Genomic DNA, 23,472 nt, shown 5'->3' on the forward strand with positions numbered 1-23,472 from the left:
ATCGTTTGCGGGAGGATGACTAAGAAGATTTCAGGGTTGAGAAACTTGCCATAAGAGGAAAGACTCAAACGGAGTTAACTTGCAATTTCTAGGAAGGGCGAGAAGGGTGATGGGAACATAATCGAGGTTTATAAATGGATGAAAGGAAGGGAAATAATTCATTGTTATAAGGTTTGTTAGAGAACTGGAGGTAATGGGTTTAAACATGGGTTTAATAGATTCAAATTCAAATTTGGTAGGGACAAGCAAAATTGGTTTGGGAACAGGGGTGGAATGAGCTGGGATGGGCTTAGCAGTCATGTGGTGATTCAAAATCCCTGGTATCATTCAAAAAATAGACTAGATAAATTCATGGAGCTGATATTAGGTGGGGGGTAGATACAGCGGGGAGCTTTGTCAGGCTGGGGTAAACAAACAAGATATTAAACGCTCCCTGCAAAACGTAGATCCCAGAGAGGATTAAAGGAAAGACCACAAAGGGATTAGTTTGAGTCAGAAGGGTCTCGATGCTCCCCACGTAAAGAGTTTAAGTCACGGGAAGATGGCATTTATCGTCTTTGGTGTTCTTCCTAGTGGCGGTGATGATGATGGTGACGGTGTTGGAGGTGGTGGTGATGGTGGTGGTGATGAAGGAGGAGGAAAACGAGAAAGAGGAGGAGGAGAAGGAATGGACAAAGATGAAAAGAGTGCAGAAGAAAGATAAATGGAGAAGGAAAATTGAAAGGAGAATAAGAAGCAATAGAGAAGAAAGACGTGAAGGAGGAGGGGAAAGGAGGGAAGGTAGAGAAGGGTTAACAAAAGAGAAAAAAAGAGTACGAAGAGGAATGGAAAAGAAAGGGAATGGAGAATGTAAGGGTGGTGGTGGTGGTGGTGGTGATGATAGTGGAGGTGGTGGTGGAAAAAAGAGAAGAAAGAGTAGAGGAGGAATGGAAAAGAAAGGGAATGGAGAATGGAAGTGGTAGGGGTGGTGGTGGTGGTGGTGGTGGTGGTGGAGGTTAAGGTACGTGTCAGGTTAGGGAAGGTCAGTCAGTATGTGCCTTCACCTGAGTTTTATCATGTTCTTTTATTTCCTTCGTATTTAATTATTCCTTTTTTTATGCCGTGTCTCATCCGCGTGTACTCAAGATTCTCATTTGCGTACCTTCATTCCCGTGTGCTTTCATTTTTTTCTGGTGTGAAGTAAATTTAAAAGAACTTGTGTTACATTAGGAAGTTTAAAAAAAGAAGAAAGAGATTGCCAGGTTAATAAAACGAGATGCACTCTTATTTGCATCTCTCTTTCTCTCTCTCTTTCTCCGTGTGTTCTCTCTGCCGCACGTGAGGTAAAAATAGACCGAGTAATGTTTCGCGTATTAAAAACAAAAGACAAGCAAGAGCTCTGAGACAGACGTAGATTTCTAAGACGGTCGGCCCAGTAAACACGAAACTTGATGAGCATAACTTTGCGGGAGAGAATATTTAGCTGCAGAGAAAACCGAAAAATATTTAGAACATGAGAGGGAATTCTATCTCGAACACGCTGAAAGGTGCAGATTGCTGGGCTGTCCGGTCGACCGAAAATGAACTTTGATGAATGAGTAAGACTTTTTAAGTGGAAGAGAATTTTAAGCAGTATGTGGAAAATATTCCAGTTTGTTTATGTTGTATATTTCTATTATCTTTGATTTTGTGATGTTCAGTTAAGAACAGGGGAAAAAGTGGTAACTCAGTACCACAGAGTAGGGTTAGAAGCGCAGTGAAGAGGGGCTCGATCATCTGTTGATCTTTGCTGACGTGGCGATCTCAACTTGGCGAGTTTAAACTCGCCAGCGCGTCTCTTTGATAACAGCTGCCGACGAAAGCAAACTCTCAGACCTGTGCTCCAACTTTTTTATTCTCATATTTTGAGAAGCATGTTTTAAAGGAAAAAGGCCGAGAGCGAATCGAAACGCCTGGCCCAGGCCTAATACCATATCGCAGCCCTTGGAGCCCAAATCGGCCCCATCAGCCACTCTGCCCGAACCTCTGTCACTTATACTCCAACACACGTCTCCCTACGTTCCGGAAATCTAAGCTGAGTGCGTGATTAGTATTGGCGAATTCTATTTGTCTTAGCCCGTGGTAGGAGCTAAGGATCTCAGCAGGTAACTCATCCTCCTGATGTAAGTGGATTCCCTTCAGATTTTCCACAGTTTGAAAAAAGAAAGCTTATTAGAACACATTGAAAGATATAGATTGTTGGGTTGTGTGGACGAATGAAAATGAATAGAGTAGGAATTTTCAAGTGAGAATTCTAGGCTGCAGTGAAAAAATAAAAATTATGTAACAGGAACACACTGAAAGATGCAGATTGTTGGGCTGTCTGGACGAAAGAAGAAGAAACTTGGTGACACTAATGTATACTTTCTCCCCCGCCGAGAGTCAAGTACATAGTTGTACACACACGTTACGCGGGCGAGTGGAAGTCGACGTTTGAGACGCTTCGAGGAGACTATAAGGTTGCGTCGCCCTGCCTTGATGCGTCCACTTGGCCGCGGGAATGTGACGCTAATATTGTGTTTTATTGTTGCATACTTAAGCAGATTGCCAGTTTGGGGAGACACGAGAAGGGGAGGAGGAGGAGAAAAGTAGGAGAAAAAGAGGAGGAAAGTAAGAGAAAAACAAGAGGAGGAAGATAAGAAGGAAAAATAAGAGGTTAATGGGACTCCTCTCTGACACCCGACTCCCAGGTTATTTCTTCTGTGGGTCAGTTTTGGGAGATGGCAAAGAAATGTGTTTAACTGCTGCGTAATATTCAAAGAAGTGTTCAAAAGTTAAAGGAAACTAAGAGAATATGAAGAGGAAAGAAATAAGAGATACCCCTTATTTTACACTCTCTCTCTAAGGTTACTGTTATGTACTGTTTATCGTCTCTTTGCCGGACCATTTTGTATGTGACGGGAATGGAAGTAGACGAAAGCCGGTAACAGGTGGTGGTAGGGAAGAAAGAAACAAAGATGGGATGAAAGGAAGGGAGATATCAATGAGCAACCTCGTCCCGTTTCTCTCACATCCGGGTCCGTCGTGTGAGTGGTGGTCGAGAAAGTGTATCTGGTAGTGGGCGACACTTGTTTTGAAGTTGGGGGAAGAGAAGAACGAGAAAGAGAGCATGAAAAGGAACATTAGCGATAAACATGATACCTTCCCCTATTTTTCTGGCTTCCGGATAAGTTGTGTGAGTGAGTCTCTCTGAAGTGTTCGGTTTTATTGTTATGGGTGAGAGTGCAAAAGGTCGAGAAGAGGGAAGAGGGAGAGGATAAGGAGGAAAAATAAGACGACTTCTGCTGTGTGTATCTCTCGTACGAATCAGTTGCGTAGCTAAATGGTGAGACTCAAAGCGTTGTGTTCAGGTTAATCGTGGACGAGAGCAGATATCAGTTGTAGAAATAGAAGAATAGAATAGTAAAAGAGAGACTAGAAGGATATAGAGGGGATAAGGAGGAGTTAAGGATAAATATTTAATCTTTTTTTCTCTGCCTCTTGTCTTTCGGATCACTTTTGTATATTTGAGTGATATTATTGTTGTGGACGGAAACATACAACAGTTGGGGCCGGTAAGAGAAGACAAGCGAGGGTACAGACGGAAGAAATATATACCCATGCTTTCTATTTCGTTTCGTCTTCCTTTTGAGTCACTTGAATGTAATAGACTAGAAAGTGATCGATATTGTAATTGTGAACGAAAACAGATAAAAGTTTGAAGAGGAGAGAGAAGAGAGATGGAACGTTTATATGAAAAAAAAATAGCTTGGTAACATTATTTCTTTTGCTGATTCTCTCTTCTGGGTCACTGTTGTATACGATGAGCTAAAAATATCATACTTAGCTGTTATGGACGAATTGGGTGAAAGGAGATAGAAGTGAAAAGGCACGGACGAAGAAGTATTAGAGATGTGTTTAGATTTTTTTTATATATCTTTCTTGTGGCTCAGTTCTTTGTGATGAGCTTGAAAGTATCGGGGTTCCATTAATGGCTGAGAATGATTATGGCATTAGGAGTGGAGGAAGAAAGGCAAAATGAAGGAAAAAAGCAGTGGAAAGACACGGACGAGGAAGTATTTGAGATGTGCTTAATTTTTTTGTATCTCTTTCTTGTGGTTTAGTTCTTCGTGATAAGCTTAAATATATTAGGGTTCCATTAATTGCTGTGAATGATTATGGCATTAGAAGTGGAGGAAGAAAGGCAAAATGAGAGGAAGGTTAAGGTATCAGGACACCTCTCCTCCCGAAATTGACCCCTCTTTCGGCCACCTCTTTTGATTCTTTTTTGTAGGAGCAGCGAGAGAGGAGAGAGAGGAGGAGAGGAGAGAGGGCAAGGCGTGACGTGAGGTGCACTGGAGTCAACTTTCCCTTGTTTCGTTTGTGGTGCAGTTGTACAACGATACGGCCGAGTAGAGGAGCTTTTCGATGAGTCATTTTACCCCACATGAATATTAGACCATCTCAAAGTCCTGCAACGAAAACGGAACACTGACCATCTATTAAAAAGCTTCTCTCGTGATAGACAAAGAGACGAAGTTAGATGGAGAACGAAACGATTAGATGACAAGGGAAATGATATGGAAAAGTTATTGAATCCTTTGCCATGATCGTTCACAGCCTATAGTTATTGTCTCCTATGACCGGGGCGGAAGAGAAAGGGAGAGTGTAAGGGAAGAGAGAGGGAGTAAAGGGAGTTTCCTATAGGACATGAAAGAGGGAGAGAGAGAGAGAGGAAGAGGGAAGGGGAAGAGAAGGAGAGTGAGCCTGCTATCATGTGGTTCGTTTAATCTTCCGTCAGTGTGTGTTTTTACCTAGTCGCCTTAACCTGCCTGTCTGAGGAGTGTCTGTCAGATATGTAAATGTGACTGATTCAGCGGCTGGAGGATCAAGAGGAGGGGGAGGAGAAGAAGGAAAAGTAAGAGAAAGGATGAAGGAGAAAGAGAAAAAGAGAAAAGAAGATGGAGAAGGAGAAAAGATATGATGAAAATGAGGAGAATTAAAAAAGAAGAAGAATGATAATGAAGAGGAAAAACAATATAAAGAACAAGAAGATAAAGAACAAAAGAAACGGGAGAATGAGGGGTAGGATAAGGAGGAGGAAGAGAAGGAAAATAAAAGGATGAGGAGGAGGAGGAAGAGGAGGAGGGAAAGGAAGAAGAGGAGGGCGAAAAGAACGAGGAGAAACAAAAGGAGGAGGAGGAGGAGAATAAAAAAGATGAATATGAGGAGATTAAGAAAGAAGAAAAAAGGAGGATAAAGATGATAATGAAGAGGAGAAGGACAAGAAAAGATGAGGGGAGGAAAAGGAGGAAGAGAAAAAGACTCTTAGATAATGAAAATGAGAAACAGGAGAATGGAGACAGAGAAGAAGAAAATGATGAACTGAAAAGACAAGAGACAAGAAAAGATGACCACGGTGATTATGAAAACAAGAACAAGAAGAAAAACAACAACAAAAAAGGAGAACGATTGGAAGAACTTGCAAGAGAAGGAAAAGGAAAGGAGGAGGAGGAAGAGGAGGAGCAAAAAGAAAAGGAGGAGTAAGGCGAAGAGAACGAGGAGGAGAGAAGGAGGAGGAGGAAGAGGAGGAGGAGGAGGAGGAGAGGGGGAGGAGGAGGAGCAGGAGGAGCAGGAGGTGGTCTATTTTTGGGCGTTCGTGCGATACTCTCAGCGATACCCGTGTCAGTTTTTATGCCCAATTTTTTTCCCCTCGGCGCGATGATCAGGAAGGAAATCAGGAGCCCGCGCCCTCTCACCACGCCTCCCACACGCCCCTCCACTGCCCTCCCTCAGTACCTTTCCACGCCTCCCACACACCCTGCCGGCAGCCGCCCCCTTAAACAGCCTCCCTTTACTGCCCATTCACTTTACCTTCATCCCTTCATACGCCTCCCACACACCCTTCCGCCCCCTTAAACAACCTCCCCTTACTGCCCATTCCCTTTACCTACGCCCCTTCATACGCCTCCCACACGCCCCTTCCTTGTCTTCTCCCTTTATATCCTTCCCTTAACACCCTTTACATGCCTCCCACAAGCCCTGTCGCCCCCTAAACCTCCCTCTCACCCATTCCCATTACCCCTTCATACGCTTCCCCCTTCGCACACGCCCCTTTCCCTTAACACCCTTTACATGCCTCCCACAAGCCCTGTCGCCCCCTTAAACAGCCTCCCTTTACTGCCCATTCCCTTTACCTACGCCCCTTCATACGCCTCCCTCACGCCCCTTCCCTGTCTACTCCCCTTATTGCCTTCCCTTAGCACCCTTTACATGCCCTCCCACAAGCCCTGACCCTTAAACAGCCTCCCTTTACTCCTCTTAGCTTGACTCTCCCTTCACACGTTTCTCAGACGCCCCTTCACTACCCTTTACTCCCTTTATGAATCTCCCTTTAGCTCCCTTCCCATGTCTCCTAAACGCCCTGCCGCCCGTTATCTCCTACTTCCTTTTGACTCCTCCCTCCCTCTAGCACCCCTTCACACGCCTCTTTAAACAGCCTCCCTTCATTGCCCCCTCCCTTTACGGCACTCTGTTCAGCACCCTTTATACGCCCCCACACGCCCTGCTTCCCCTTAAAAACCTTCCCGTCAATGTCCACTTCTTTTGGACTCTTCAAGCGCCTCCCACACTCCCTTCCATCCCTTAAAACAGCTACCCTTTCTGTCTCTTTTCCTTAGCTTAAGCTCCTTTCATACCAGCGCTTCACTAGTCTTTGTTCCCCTTAATCACCTTCCCTTTAATGTCCACTCCCTTTAGCCTCTTCAAACAGCTGACATTCCCTTCATACCAGCGCTTCACTAGCCTTTGTTCCACTTAAACACCCTCTCTTTATTGTCCACTCCCTTTAGCCCCTTCCAACGCCTCCCACACTCCCTTCCGTCCCTTAAAACAGCCTCCCTCTCTGTCTCTTTTCCTTAGCTTAAGCTCCTTTCATACCAGCGCTTCACTAGTCTTTGTTCACGCATCTTACGCTGCCATTTTTTTCCTCTTATATGCGCTACACAACACACACAACACTTATCACACATTGAAGGCCAGCCGTGTTCCTCAGCCACTCCAAAATACAACACACACCTGTTCTTTGTTTCGTGCAGTCGTTTCAGTTCCGCTTTTTTGGGTTTCAGAAATCAAAGCACGACAACATCGTAAAAATAATTGCAACAGTAGGCTTCATTCATGACTTTACTATTTTTTTTATATATTTGAAATGTGAGCCTCCAGTACTTGAACCTTCTGTTTCGATCTGCCATGGATCTGACCTTCTTCAGGATTAGGGCCACCTCTCGCAGCCCTTAAAGTATAACTGATAAAAAATAATGAGAATTGATAGGATGTGAGAGAGAGAGAGAGAGAGAGAGAGAGAGAGAAACGTGATGGGACAGACAAACAGACACAGTGAGACAAAGTAGTAAACGTGGGTGGGACAGAGACACAGACAGACAGACGTAGAGAGACAGACAGACAGACGCAAAGAGAAAGACAGAGAGACAGACAGACAGACGCAGAGGGAAAGACAGAGAGAGACAGACAGACAGACGCAGAGAGAAAGACACAGAGACAGACACAGAGACAGACACAGAGACAGACACAGACAGACACACAGAGACAGAGAGAGAGTGGTAAACGTGGTCTGGCGTGTGAAGTCGCCACCGAGCAGTATTTCATTAATTAGTTTCTTCCCTTAAATTAAACGAACTTTCTCCTTTTACTTTGGCTTAACTTCCTTGTCCCTTCAACGTAACTTCCTCTTATTCCTACTCTTCTTAGTTATCTCTTCCTTTTACTGTTATTCACTTCTCTTTCCCCCTCCCCCCACTACTTCCTCTTTCGCTCACATGCACATAACTTCCTCTACTTTATCTGCTTGTAGCCGAACCTCCTCCTTTTCAAAGTGTTTTCCTTTTCTTTTTTCTTCATTATCTTATATTTTACTTTTAGCATAATATCATTAACCCCCCACGAAGCATAACTTCCTTTTCCGCTTCAGCATAACTTCCTCTTCTTTGTCTATAGCCGAACTTCCTCCTTTTCAGAGTGTCTTCCTTTTCTTTCTTCTTCATTATCTTATATTTTACCTTTAGCATAATATTTTTATCGCCCCACTTAGCTTAACTTCCTTTTCCGCTTCAGCTTAACTTCCTCTTCTTTGTCTGTTGCTGAACCTCCTCTTTTTCAGCTTGTCTTTCTCTTCTTTCTTCTTTCTTATCTTATCCTTTACCTTTATCACAATATCTTTATCCCCCCACTTAGCTTAACTTCCTTTTCCGCTTCATCATAACTTCTTTGTCTGCAGCTGAACTTCCTCCTTTCCAGAGTGCCTTCCTCTTCTTTCTTCTTTCTTATCTTATCCTTTACCATTAGCATAATATCTTTAACCCCCCCACTAAGCATAACTTCTTTTTTCGCTTCAGCATAACTTCCTCTTCTCTGTCTGTAGCTGAACTTTCTCCTTTTCAGCTTGTCTTCCTCTTCTTTCTTCTTTATTATCTTATCCTTTACCTTTAGCATAATATCTATCCCCCCACTTAGCTTAACTTCCTTTTTCGCTTCAGCATAACTTCTTTGTCTGTAGCTGAACTTCCTCCTTTTTCCGCCTTAACCTATCTTCTTTTTTTTTTCTTATGTCTCAGCTTATCCTTTACTTTAGTCTAATTTTCTCATCTCTCCACTTCCCATAACTTCCTTTTCGCTTCAGCATAACTTCCTCTTCTTTGTCTGTATTAGAACTTCCTCTTTTTTTCCGCTTTAGCCTAACTCCTCCTTGCCCATCTTTCCATTACCAGACCATTAATATAGTCTACCTCTTTGCATTCATTCGTTCTCACTCTACCTGACGTGTCCATTTCCTACTCCCTTCAATATTCATCTCCTACTGATCAGAAAGGAACTGTGGTGCCCCGAGGGCTGCGACACCACTCGTGTCATCATCATCTTCACCGGCAATATTTTCCGATGACAACAGCGGTATCGACCGCTAAAACACAACACGGACTCCAACACATGATTGTCCCCACTGTTCATTTACCAACCTATACACAATTGTAATTGCCCATTAACGCACCCGCTTATCTCTCTAAGCCAAAACACAATCACCGCGGCAAAAACAGGATCAGCCGCGGAACAAAATGTTATGAAAACAAAGCTGCGTCACCGCGTGAATTAAGCATGTCGGTTAGGTAGATTATTGTATGAGCTCGGTGTGAGTTTGATGTATGACTCACACGCCTGACGTATTACCCTCGCGATATCTGCCTATATAAGAAGCATTTTCTCCAGGCTTGACCTCAGATTAACCAGCACTCTGTTCGTGGCTGGACACTCAGTTGTCCTTCCCTAGACAACATGGGTAGAACATTCATCGTTGCTACTGTGAGTATGGAGTGAAGAATTACCATAGAGGAAAGCGTATCTAACATATCTATTGTGTTCTATTATCTTAGTTTTACTTAGGATTATATTTCTATGATACTTTATTGTGTGAGTTTTTACTCAATATTATACCAGTGTTAACGTCAGTAACCAATAGTGAAAGAAAACCTGAAGACTCATTGAGTCTAGTAAGCCAGTCGCTGGTTTAAACAATATTTTTACCCTCTGTAATATTAAGTAGTATTAAGGTAGAATAAAATACATATAAGAAAGGCGACACCGTTTCATCACCCCATTTACGAACTCCTTTAAATACTCCTAAAAGTACCAGAATTTTAAGTCAAGTGTCACTAGTACAAACAGTGTGTCGTCTCCCCTGTGTGACCTGGAATTACGGGTTACAACATTGGTGTCAGGTGTGGGGTGGTGAAACATGTGGTGAAACATGTGGTGAAACATGTGGTGAAACTTGTGGTGAAACTTGCGATTTATATTGGTTTATATTGGTATTGTACTGGTGTATGTCCACATCCGAAAGCGAGGGAGAAGACAGTTATTCTTGGAATTACGGGAATAAGACTTTAGAGTTAAAATGCCAGACGAAGGCAAGAACCTCCCCCAAAAAGAAGATGGAAAATCGATCACCCTTGCCCATGATGATCTTGTCACGCTACTTAGCCGTCATACCTTGAATGATTTTAGTAGAGTGCAGGGACTCTTATATTTTTGTGGTGGAGAATAAAAAAGTAGCAAAGCACCAAACCTCCCATGCCATAAGCTAGCAAAGAAATGGATAGAGGATATTGAAAGCCGGACACAGGCAAATTGGGACACTACCGGAAAGATTGAGTTAGCCAAACAATATGCCCTGGGAGCAGCGCGCGATCATCTCCTCGGTTGTATCACTAGATGTGGACAGGATTGGGAAAAGTAAAGGAAGACTTCCTACGTGTGTTTCCCACAGTAAGGACCTTTTCGGTCCTCCAGAAAGAATTGGGAGAGGCAAAACGGCGGACAGGAGAAAACATCCGCACCTTCCTCATCCGCCTGGAGACATTGAGAGACGAGTTGATCGCTCTCAAGCCTGACAATGCCAGTTTGCTAAATGAGATAACCGCTTTACGGCTCAGAGAGGCTTTCCCTCCGGCCCTCTTACTCATCCTAACGGAGGAAGAAAAGGGGGACCCACAGAAGGTATTAAAGAAAGGGTATGAGTATATTAAAGCTTATCCAGAGTCGAAGCTATCCGATGCCGATATCGCCAAAGAAATAAAAGTGCTGAACGTCTGTTCCACCCAGGCATCCGGACCCAAACATGTCTCACAAGCCCGTCCTCCACGCCCTCCAGGCCAGTCACGTTACCCGATACCCCAAAGGGGAGGACGGCACGCCACGCCACCTACACGCCCATATGGGAACGCGCCCACGCCACCTACATGTTATGCTTGTGGGTATGTAGGACATATGGCTCGCGATTGCACATATGGAAGGCAGTATAGGGGTACCTACCACCCACCAACGGGCTCTCGGTACCTCAGTACCAGCCCACTCGAAACAGGCGTCAGCCTGTCTCGCCCTGCCTGGCGCCCGGAGTACAGCCGGTCCCTCACCCCGTAGCTCCTGGGTTAACCCTGACCACGAGAAGAACAAAAAAAAAACGACCCCAGAGTAGCTGCGGCAGTCCACGGCCCTACCAACGCCCTCACGTTGAGATTGTGCGTAGGCGCTAATGCACAAAAGGAGATGGTTTACGCAATGCTAGACACAGGAGCAGGAGCGTCCCTAATAGAAGAAGATTTATTTAGGAAGGTAGGCGGGAAGATGATAGTTACAGAACCTCTCTCCATACAAGGGGTAGATCGGACTCCAATCCCTAATAAAGGACTAGCCGAAGTAGTAGTAGACTTTGGGCACGGAGAAATTATAGAAAAATTTGTAGTAATATCACAAGGTATAGTGTTACCAACAGCAGTTTTGTTGGGCCTAGAATTTATGTGGAGACAAAATGTGGTAGCTGCACCGCTGGACACACCTGGGCAGTTTAGTGTAATGGTGGGGGCCTACCCAGTGGAAGTACATTCCCTGGCTGCGGACGATATGAGCCCGTACCCAGAAGATCATAAACCTACTTTAGACGAGATGGAGGAAGTACCAGTGAAAGCATACGCTATTAACGTGGCGTCCTTGCTACCAGGCACGGCAGGGTATGTCACTCTGGAGGCAGAGATTGGCAGAGCCCAGCAATATTTCTCCCAAGGTCCAATGATATCCCTTCTTCATTTTATTTCCCGGGTTAGTTACCTTAACTCCTAACGTCAAACAAACCAAAGGTAAATTCATCATTAACTGAAGAAACTATTGAGATGCCAACAGGTGAAGTGATGGGACACATTTATTCTTGTCACTCAGAATACTATCAATCATCGACTAATGAATGTGTAGCGGCTGTCACAAAAACAGCTACAAAGCCGCCTGTCACCCAGTCAAGTAAGCAGATGGTACTCGATAAGCTGATAGACGAGCTATTTTTACCCTCACAACGGGAAAATTGCTGTCTGAAGTGCTTAACCCGCAAGTATCCTGATGTGTTTGCTCTAAAAACGAGCCACTCACTATTACCCCTATTATGTTCACACTTTAAGGCTAAAAATGACAAGCCTATATATAAAAAGCCATACCCAATACCAGTAAAATATCATAAAGAAATAGAGATTCAGCTCAAGGACCTTGAGGCCCAGGGTATTATACGCCCTAGTGCGTCACCCTACAGCGCACCTCTAGTCCCTGTTGCTAAAAAGGATGGTGGAGTCAGACTTTGTCTCGACTTCCGCGCTCTGAACGATGAATTGATTGATGACAAACATCCACTCCCTAACATTAACCTCATTTTGCAACAGTTAGGGAAAGTAAAGTATTCACCTCCTTGATTTGCGCCAGGGCTACCACCAAGTCCCATTGGCAGAGGAATCTAAACACTTGACAGCCTTCACGACACCTTATGGCCTCTATGAATTCACTACAGTCCCTTTGGATTAAAAACAGCACCTGCAGCCTATCAACGGATCATGAATCAAGTTCTCATAGGTCTGACAGGAAGAATTGTACATGTATACCTTGATGATTTGATAGTACAAGGGAAAGACATGTACCATCACCTAAGAACCTCCATGCCGTCTTGGACAGACTGCAGAAGGCTCACCTGTCCTTAAGACTAGATAAGTGTTCCTTTTCAAAGAGCAAGTAGATTATCTGGGTCACATTGTTAGTGCTTCTGGCTTGAAGCCTCAGCCCTCAAAGGTACAGGCGGTGCAACAACTCACTCCTCCGAAAACAGTCAAAGAACTTCAAGGTTTCCTGGGATTGGTTAACTTTTATAGGAAATTCATTAAAGACTTTGCCAAGATAGCATTAATAATTTACTCAAAGGGAGGAAAGTAACCAAGAATGATAAGACACATCTGGAGTGGAATGAAGAGGCATTGCATGCATTTAGCACACTAAAGAACAGTCTAACGACTGACATTGTTTTAGCCTTTCCGGATTTCCGGAAGCCCTTCAATCTCACCACAGATGCGTCAGATAAGGCAATAGGTGGTGTGTTGCAACAAAAGGATGAAAATGGTAGTTTACGTCCCATAGCATATTTTAGTAGAACCCTGAATGGAGCAGAACGTAACTACTCAGCGGTAGAGAGAAGCTTTAGCAGTCATCTATGGCCTCAGTACTAACCGACCCCTTATCTTGGGTTATAGGATACACATCCTGTCGGACCATAGACCACTGACTTGGCTGTTAAAAAGCACAGTGCCTAGCAGCAGGATTGCACGCTGGCAGACACTTCTAGGAGAATTTGACTTTAGTATTGATTATCTCCCAGGCTCCAGCAACATGGTAGCATATTTTTTTGTCAAGGATTAGGAATCAAGAGAGTGACGTGATAGAAGGCGAATTGGATGCTCGAATTATGTCTGTCACCCTTACGGGTGGACAGGACATGTCTGTCGCCTCTCCGGAGGACATGACAAACAGGATAAGTTTCTCCATTGGAGTCTTGCTGGACTCATGGAGCACCAGGATCGCGATCCTGAACTGAGAGAATTGAAGCATGCTTTTGAACAAACCACCGGTGGTAACGTACATGAGAGAGATGAGAGAAAGGTTGCAGAGAGGAGCAATGTAACGTTAAATGCAGCTAAGAGGCACTTCAAAAAACTGCCTCTTAGTGAAGTGTGTGTAGAGAACGGCATTCTCTACCGCGATGTTTGCGATGAATACAACAAGCAGAAAAGACTGGTTATCGTTCCGCTACATTCCTAACGCGTTAGCTTTGGCGCATTCCATGCTACCTGCAGGGCATGGAGGCACTAAGGTTACGTTGGCACGCTGTCGCAAGTTTGCGTACTGGCCGGGAATGAAGGCGGACGTGGAGCAATATGTCAGATCTTGTCCTGTCTGTTGTCGGTTTAAGAAGAGGGTAAACCCGACAGCTCCACTTCTGACTTATCCAGACTATGGCCAACCGTTTGACAGAGTCCATATGGATATTGTCGGACCTTTGTCTGTTTCAGACGAAGGCTATAGGTATGTACTGACAGTGATAGACGTCCTGTCACGCTTCTTCCTTCGTACGAAGGCAGCCAAGGAAGTGTCAGCTGCGTTCTACAACAACGTATAATGTCTACAAAGCATCCCGCCGATTCTAGTCACGGATAAAGGAAAGGAGATCGTAAACACTCTCTTACCAGAGTTGACTAACTTGTTGCAGATTGATCATCTAAGGACAACTCCTTATCACCCGTCTGCAAACGGGTGATAGAAAGGCCTAATAATAAATATCTTGAGAACTTTGTGCGAGGACTATCGCGGTATCTGGGACCAAATGCTTCCGGTTGCAACACACGCCTACAACACTGCCTACCACCGTGTTCTGAAAGATTCACCATTTTTGCTTTTCTCTCAGGACCCAAATGTTCCTTTTGAAGTGCTTGAGAATAAACTCCAACCTTGTTATGATGTTGACAGCTATAAAGCATTTACTTCTAGTGTCCCTATAAACTATGTCAGAACATTATAGATATAGGATGGCAGGAGTCAGTAAGAATGTTTAGGAAATCCAAACCCAAACAGGTGGTAGTAGGAGATCAGGTCTACTTAAGGCATGTATGTACAAAGGGCGAACCAAAGAAGCTCCAGCCCTTGTTCAATGGACCTTTTAGGGTGCTAGAAAAATAAGCCCTGTAGTCTTACGACTGCGTCATGTTAGAGGTGGTAAGATCAAGACAGTTCACACAAATAATGTTCAGGTCGTTCACGAGGACTCTCTTGGCTTCCATGACTCTCCTACTGTCAGGCGTGCATACCATCTCCCTGATCAAGAAGTACAAGTTGACCCACTAACCATGAATTATACACCCGAGTAGACGCTGACATTGTCCCTTACAGCTCCATCCCAGCTCTCCTCACCGGCTCCTGTCTCCTCAGATGCTTCAGAGGTCCCTCATTGGTTCCCTCAGCTCCTTCAGAGCCTGTGTCAGTCGCTCATTACGCTCCAATACGGTACCCCTTCTCTCCCCAATGTGATGGAACGCCCTCTTGAGTATCGCCAACGACCAACGAACTGATGCCCCTATAATTACAGATCCTGGGTGTTGCCTCTCCTTGTCTTCCCTTGATCCCTCCAGGAGCAACCCATTCGTCTCGTCTTCTCCCCAGTCTTTAAGATGCTGTTGACAGGACGGTACTATGTTGTCCCCCGTCGTCATCAAGACGGACGACATCCAACGTCCTCTCATCAACGTGGCAAATCTAACAGCGGAAGTTTCATGGTCGATTGAACATATGAATCAATCGTTCCCCACTGTTGGTCTGCTCAGGCGCACTCTAGACTCTTTTCACATTGAGTTTGAGAAGTTATTCAAAGATCTTAACAGCTTTCTGTCGGCTATGAGTGGTAGAGATGGAAGCCCGTTTCGGACTCGCCAGAAGCTAGTATACGTGGAGTTCCTTTGCTCTGTAGCAAACCTCCTTGTCGGTCCGGCCACTCAGGCCCAAATAGATGTGATACACGGGAAGCTCTCCCAGCTCTACACTCTGTCCACAGAAGAGAGACGTCAACGGAACCTCCATCAGGAAGTCCTCAACGCCACAGTTCGGGACCTCCGTCATATTCATTCTGCCATCTCCCGTCTAGAGTCCGCCTCGGCTTTGGCCTCAGCTATTATCCGTCAGTTCTCACTAAAACCTTGCAAATTGAAGGGAAATGCGTATTTTGGAGACTATCCTTCTCATTCAGTTGGCACTTAGTGACCTAAATCATGATACTCTGAATCTCAAGCTTGGCCTTCAGCAGCTGTCCCAAACGCAGGTTTCCCCTCTCCTCCTTCCAAATGATGTACTATTTCGTGTGCTCAGCAATGCGTCACTCCATTACCCAGGCTTACTTTTCCCTGCAGCACATGAATATTTAGCATTGTATAGAGATGTCTCAAGGGTTATTTCTAAAGGTACGCTTTCCTCAGGAACCCTTCACTTCTACTTACAAATCCCCATGAAAGGGGATCCCTCTGACGTGTTCGATGTGTTTAAAATGGACGCGTTGCCTTTTCATCTTGATGGCACGCCATATTTTCTGCACACCGACACGCTTTCCACTTACCTTGCGGTTTCTGAAGACCGCACTCACTATATGCTCTTGGACTCCTTGGACCGCTGTACTAAACACCACCTGCTCTATGTATGTCCCCCTGTCTACTCGACTTCTGTCCAGCGCTGCGAGATCGCTCTCTTTCTCGATCGCCCAGACGCCCTCTCGCTGTGTTCTAAGTCTCTCCTCAGAGTCTTCCCCAGTCTTCATCCGTCTCCTGCAGGCTGGGTCTTCCTACCGATACTCCCCAGATGGTCACCATGGTCTGCCCGGACAGCCCGGTCTCCAAATACAGGCAGACCATCAACAGGACAGGTCTCCTCAGCCTCGGTATGGGCTGTAGTGCCCCTCCGACGCCTTCAGCCTCCCTGCCTCTGCTACTATGGACGGTGACGCCCGCTGACGGTTCATCGCGCCCCTTCCACATCGGACGTGACGTGGTCTCATCGCTCCTGGCCAAGACTCCTGGACCCTTCCCTCCCCGCCGTCGGTCGTCTCTGGCTGGACCTCCCTCCAGCACTTCACGCGCTCCAGGAATCCGTCTCTCCGGTCCCCGCCTTCGACCCCTTCCTCCCTTGGTGGGGTGGCTGCTCCTCCTCGGCGTCGTCTTCGTCGCCGGTGGGTGGCCTTCTTCTGTCTCTTCAGGTCCCGTCTCTCGCAGGACTCCTCCCCCACGATCCCGCCATCCCCGTCTGGGCCCTCCATGGTCGTCCGCCGGGCGGAACGCTTTGTGCCACGAGGACGTGGCGTGATTTTAACGGGGGGGGTATGTGGTGCCCGGCTGCGACACCACTCGTGTCATCATCATCTTCACCGGCAATATTTTCCGATGACAACAGCGGTATCGACCGCTAAAACACAACACGGACTCCAACACATGATTGTCCCCACTGTTCATTTACCAACCTATACACAATTGTAATTGCCCATTAACGCACCCGCTTATCTCTCTAAGCCAAAACACAATCACCGCGGCAAAAACAGGATCAGCCGCGGAACAAAATGTTATGAAAACAAAGCTGCGTCACCGCGTGAATTAAGCATGTCGGTTAGGTAGATTATTGTATGAGCTCGGTGTGAGTTTGATGTATGACTCACACGCCTGACGTATTACCCTCGCGATATCTGCATATATAATTTTCTCCAGGCTTGACCTCAGATTAACCAGCACTCTGTTCGTGGCTGGACACTCAGTTGTCCTTCCCTAGACAACATGGGTAGAACATTCATCGTTGCTACTGTGAGTATGGAGTGAAGAATTACCATAGAGGAAAGCGTATCTAACATATCTATTGTGTTCTATTATCTTAGTTTTACTTAGGATTATATTTCTATGATACTTTATTGTGTGAGTTTTTACTCAATATTATACCAGTGTTAACGTCAGTAACCAATAGTGAAAGAAAACCTGAAGACTCATTGAGTCTAGTAAGTTTAAACAATATTTTTACCCTCTGTAATATTAAGTAGTATTAAGGTAGAATAAAATACATATAAGAAAGGCGACACCGTTTCATCACCCCATTTACGAACTCCTTTAAATACTCCTAAAAGTACCAGAATTTTAAGTCAAGTGTCACTAGTACAAACAGTGTGTCGTCTCCCCTGTGTGACCTGGAATTACGGGTTACAACAGAACCACCCATCAGATTACACCTTATTCCCTCAAGCCGTATTACACCATCAATATAGTCTACCTCTTTGCATTCACCCGTTCTCACTCTACCTGACGTGCCCATTACTTACTGCCTTTCATATTCATTCCCTCTTGATCAGTAAGGAACCACCCAACTGTTTACTCCTTATTCCTTCAACATCTGTTACTTCGCCATTAATGCAGCGTAACTTTCAGCATTCATTCTGTTCTCGCTCTACCTGACGACCCCATTACGTGCTCCCTTTCATATTCATTCCCTCTTCATCAGTTTACTCGTTATTCCCTTAACATCTATTACTTCACCATTAATATAGTGTGCCTCTCAGCATTCATTCCGCTCTCACTCTACCTGACGACCCCATTACGTGCTCACTTTCATATTTATCCCCTTGATCGGAAAGGAACCACCCATCGGTTTACTCTCTATTCGCCTAACAGCTTTACCCAGTTAGGATTCATCGCCTTCCTTGCTGCCTGAAGTCCATATTCCCAGGCGCACCCGGCACTTATTTCTAAAGGTTAAAAAGAAGGATAAGCAGGTTCTAATGAGTGTTCTTTTTACGTTCGTTGTACAGAGCCTCTTGTCAAATTACTACCAGGGCCATGAAACTACCCACGAAGATACTTATAACACCTATGAAGTCCTTGTTAAATGCATGTGTTTGGAAGCCGAAATGTCTAAGAATGTGGCCCTTGAGCTCGTATTAAACAATTTGGGACTTGCACACCCTCATTGAATAAGCTTCATTAGTATGGGTAGTTTTATAAGCCTAGTGATAATTTGACTAGGCTTTTGCACCATGAACGTGAAACACCCATGAGAACAATACTAATCTCCTTGGCGGCCTTTGTAAATAGTTGTGAGAGCCGAAATTATTTGAGAATACGTAGTCGCAAATGAGCTGCCCAGAACTCCGCACCACGAGATATTATTTACTCTTGAAAGTGTTAACATTACCTTTTCTTTGAACATTTCCCCATTGAAGATTAGCTCAAACTGTAGATATGACAAATACAAGAAATCCATGCAGGTGTCAGTTAAACAAAAAGTGTTCTAAAAGTTCTGAATGATTCCACAATACCGAATTCTTGCCTATATGCTGTAAGTTACTCTCTCGGAAGTGTTGATTTTCCCTTTTCTTGAGCCTTTACCCACTGAAAGTTAACTCAATTTGTAGATAACAAACAAAGCCAAGAAATCCAGCTGCAAGTAAAATATAAATGGCCTCAATAGTTGAATGATTCCACAATACCTAATGCTTTCCTCTATAAATGTGGTCATCTTTTCTTGCCATATTTCGTCCTTTTTGTAGATATCAGACAAAATTTAATCCAAGAAATCCAGTTACAAGTAGAGCATAAATCATCCTAAAAGCTGTATGATTCCACAATATTGAGTTTTTGCCTATATGCGGTAATCTCTTCAGGGCATCTTTGGTTCTTTTTGGTCGTGAACTCAAAATATCAACATCATCCTTCTCCCCCTTAAGGACACAGCCAGGCCTCACCCTCGCCACGATAACGCCGCAGAGGGAGGCGGGGCGCGTGTCTCACCTTATCAGCTGCCCCTCCACATCTGTCTAGGCGGGATGAGGGTTTTATTGCCTTTCTTTTATGGGTATTCCGTCTTGGGAAGCGTCGTGTTCCTGATAGCGAGGGAAAAAAGTGCGTGATGGATGGAAAAGAATGGGAAATGCAAATGATGGGAGGTATGTTGCGCAGATGTTTGGCCGAAGAGAGGTAGAACGTAAACTAAGTAAATGGGAAAAGTGAGATAAGTAAGGAGTAAGAAATAGGAAAGTTAGTGAGTTAGAATACGAATAAGTGAGTGGAAAGGGTGAGAAACGAAAGTGATGGGAGGAATGTTACGCAGATGCTTGGGCGAGTATGGAAATAGAAGGTAAAATAAGTATGTGGGAAGTATGAAAAAATAAAGGAATAAAGAGGAAATTTAATGAGGTAAAATACAAATAAATCAACAAGTCAAGTATAAAGTAGAAGTAGAAGATAGGATTATTAATACACTTACTGTTTTATTTATTTGCCATACTTTTTATAGTGTATTTTATTATTTTTACTTGTAGGTTGCTTGTATTTTATCTGTTTTTACTGGTCGGCCCCACATGACCCTGCAGTTGCGGCGCCAAGACCAAACACCCTAATCAATCTTGTTTTTACTGTTTTTTTTTGTTTTTGTTTTGTTTATCGTGTACTTTAAGAAGATTATTACCCTACTCCTCTGTCCCTCCATTTCTGTAGCCTACAATATTCTCTCGTCCTCTTTCTCTTTCTCTTTCATCGCTTTCACTTTGTTTTCTCATTCTCGGCGTCCCGGGTGTTTGGGGGCTGCTGAACAGGCGGCTTATAGTGCCCGTAACTTTCCCTTTCTACCTGCTCCATCCCTTATAATAATAATAATAATAATAATAATAATAATAATAATAATAATAATAATAATAATAATAATAATAATAATAATAATAATAATAATAATAATAATAATAATAATGATAATAATAAAGGAAAATAATGATAAATACAAATGATGGGAGTGGTGATGTGCATATGTTTCGTCGAATACAAATAAAATGTAAGTTAAGTAGATGGGAAATAAGAGGTTAGCAAAGCAGTAAGACACGGGAAAGTTTGTGAGTTAGAGTATAAATAAGTCAATGTCTGTCTTCCTTTGCACAGCTTCATTATTTTTGCCCCAATTTACTTCAAAGGCGCGTGAGAAGATGAGAGGGAAAGTATTTGCCAAGATTGGAGATTAATGAAGTTATTTTTAGAGCAGTTCGTTAGAATACAGGTAGGCTTACGTTCAGGCTTGTGTTTACGTCCTCAGTTTTTTCCTGTTATATTCTTCAAAGGCGCCAACAAGAAATGAGAAGGAAAAGAAAAAACTCCCAAACCCCACCTGACGTGTAAACAAACCTCGAGACGCAGGTGCCAAGAGAACAAAGGTGAGGTAGCCACACCTTGGGCCGCATGACAGGCGTAGGTGAGGGGGAAGTAAAGCTATATAGAGAAAAAAATGGGTGGACTTTAAGGGATTGCAGGTGAGGAGGAAACTAGCTAAGGTGAAGATAGATTGTAGGGGATTGTAGGTGAGAAGGAGGTTAGCTAAAGTGAAGTTAGATTGTAGGGGATTGCAGGTGTGGAGGAAGTTAGCTAAGGTGAAGTTAGATTGTAGGGATTGCAGGTGAGGAGGAAGTTAGCTAAGGTGAAGTTAGATTGTAGGGGATTGCAGGTGAGGAGGAAGTTAGCTAAGGTGAAGTTAGATTGTAGGGGATTGCAGGTGTGGAGGAAGTTAGCTAAGGTGAAGTTAGATTGTAGGGGATTGCAGGTGAGAAGGAGGTTAGCTAAAGTGAAGTTAGATTGTAGGGGATTGCAGGTGAGGAGGAAGTTAGCTAAGGTGAAGTTAGATTGTAGGGGATTGCAGGTGAGGAGGAAGTTAGCTAAGGTGAAGTTAGATTGTAGGGGATTGCAGGTGAGGAGGAAGTTAGCTAAGGTGAAGTTAGATTGTAGGGGATTGCAGGTGAGGAGGAAGTTAGCTAAGGTGAAGTTAGATTGTAGGGATTGCAGGTGAGGAGGAAGTTAGCTAAAGTGAAGTTAGATTGTAGGAGATTGCAGGTGAGGAGGAAGTTAGCTAAGGTGAAGATAGATTGTAGGGGATTGCAGGTGAGGAGGAAGTTAGCTAAGGGGAAGTTAGATTGTAGGGGATTGCAGGTGAGGAGGAAGTTAGCTAAGGTGAAGATAGATTGTAGGGGATTGCAGGTGAGGAGGAAGTTAGCTAAGGGGAAGTTAGATTGTAGGGGATTGCAGGTGAGGAGGAAGTTAGCTAAAGTGAAGTTAGATTGTAGGAGATTGCAGGTGAGGAGGAAGTTAGCTAAGGTGAAGTTAGATTGTAAGGGATTGCAGGTGAAGAGGAAGTTAGCTAAGGTGAAATTAGATTGTAGGGGATTGCAGGTGAAGAGGAAGTTAGCTAAAGTGAAATTAGATTGTAGGGGATTGCAGGTGAGGAGGAAGTTAGCTAAAGTGAAGTTAGATTGTAGGGGATTGCAGGTGAGGAGGAAGTTAGCTAAAGTGAAGTTAGATTGTAGGGGATTGCAGGTGAGGAGGAAGTTAAGTTTAAAGGGAGAAATGAAGTTAGATTGTAGGGGATTGCAGGTGAAGAGGAAGTTAAGTTTAAAGGAAGAAATGAAGTTAGATTGTAGAGGAAGAAATGAGAACTAGGCTGAAGCAGAAGTACAGGAAGTTAGATAAATTGCCAACTCAAACTATAAAAAAAATAATAGTTTGTTTTCAAACTTCCATCATGTTTTTCGTTACAATAAGGCAAGACAACCTCTTATAATGGTGCCATATATTTTGTTGCTTGAAATATGGTCTAAGGGCGGGATTGTCAAACGCTTCGTCGACCAAGTTCACATATTTGACAAGGCCTTCGTGGGAGTTTTGGGCATTTCCAAGAGTATAGGTTTATGATCCAGGTGGTAGTTTGACCCTTCCTCTGTAACATAAACCTAAAGAAACACTCATTATAACCCGATTGACCCCCTCACTGGCCTTTAGAAATAGCTGATGTTAGAAACCAAAGTGTCTTGTAATACCAACCTAAATGTTTTGGAGGTTAAGACGAGTTTTTCTGTTTTACTTTTATTTTTGTAGAGATAATCATCAAATGTGAACACCAATATTCCCAGTCCATTATTCACATAAAAATGTCTAAATCTGGGAATTGGGGTCTGCAGGGAAATAAATAGGTGAAATCTGGCTATAGATAAATGAGGAAGTTTGGGTAGAATTTATCTCGCTTCCTTTGTTTTAAGATGGTTTAGTTACGTTGTTTAGGTTAGTAAGTTAATATACAAATAGGTTTTCATTCGGCTTTGTGTTTGCACCTCCAGTTTTCTATTTTGCTTAATATACAAGGGCATAAACGAAGGATTATATAAGTAGTGCCAGGAAGGAGGAAGAGGAAGTTAGTCTAGACAGGCGAGGCGGCTGTTTACCTGATCCAGGCCAATAATACACCTGCAATCAACGGGCGAGTTATGGCCGGTATTAAGGGGTAAGTGGACACGATAACTTAGCGCGATCACTTTGCCTGTCAGGTGCTCGATCCCCCGCAGCGATGCCGACGAGCCGCAGTTCACACCTGTGGAGGGTAATTAGGCTGGGCTAGGTTAGGAGCCACGCAACACACACACACACACACACACACACACACACACACACACACACACACACACACACACACACACACACACACACACACACACACACACACACACACACACACACACACACAGACTCACACACACTCACACTCACACATTCACGTTCACGTTCACGTTCACATTCACATTCACACATTCACACATTCACACATTCACACTCACACACTCACACACTCACACTCACACACTCACACATTCACACACTCACACACTCACACACTCACACACTCACACTCACACACTCACACACTCACACTCACACTCACACACTCACACTCACACACTCACACTCACACACTCACACACTCACACATTCACACACTCACACATTCACACTCACACTCACACACTCACACATTCACACTCACACTCACACTCACACATTCACATTCACACTCACACTCACACTCACACTCAAACTCACACATTCACACACACTCACACTCACACACTCACACTCACACTCACACTCACACTCACACATTCACACTCGCATTCACACTCACACATTCACATTCACACTTACACTCACACTCACACATTCACATTCACACATTCAC

This window comes from Eriocheir sinensis, chromosome 18 (assembly GCF_024679095.1).
Source record: "Eriocheir sinensis breed Jianghai 21 chromosome 18, ASM2467909v1, whole genome shotgun sequence".
NCBI lineage: Eukaryota > Metazoa > Arthropoda > Malacostraca > Decapoda > Varunidae > Eriocheir > Eriocheir sinensis.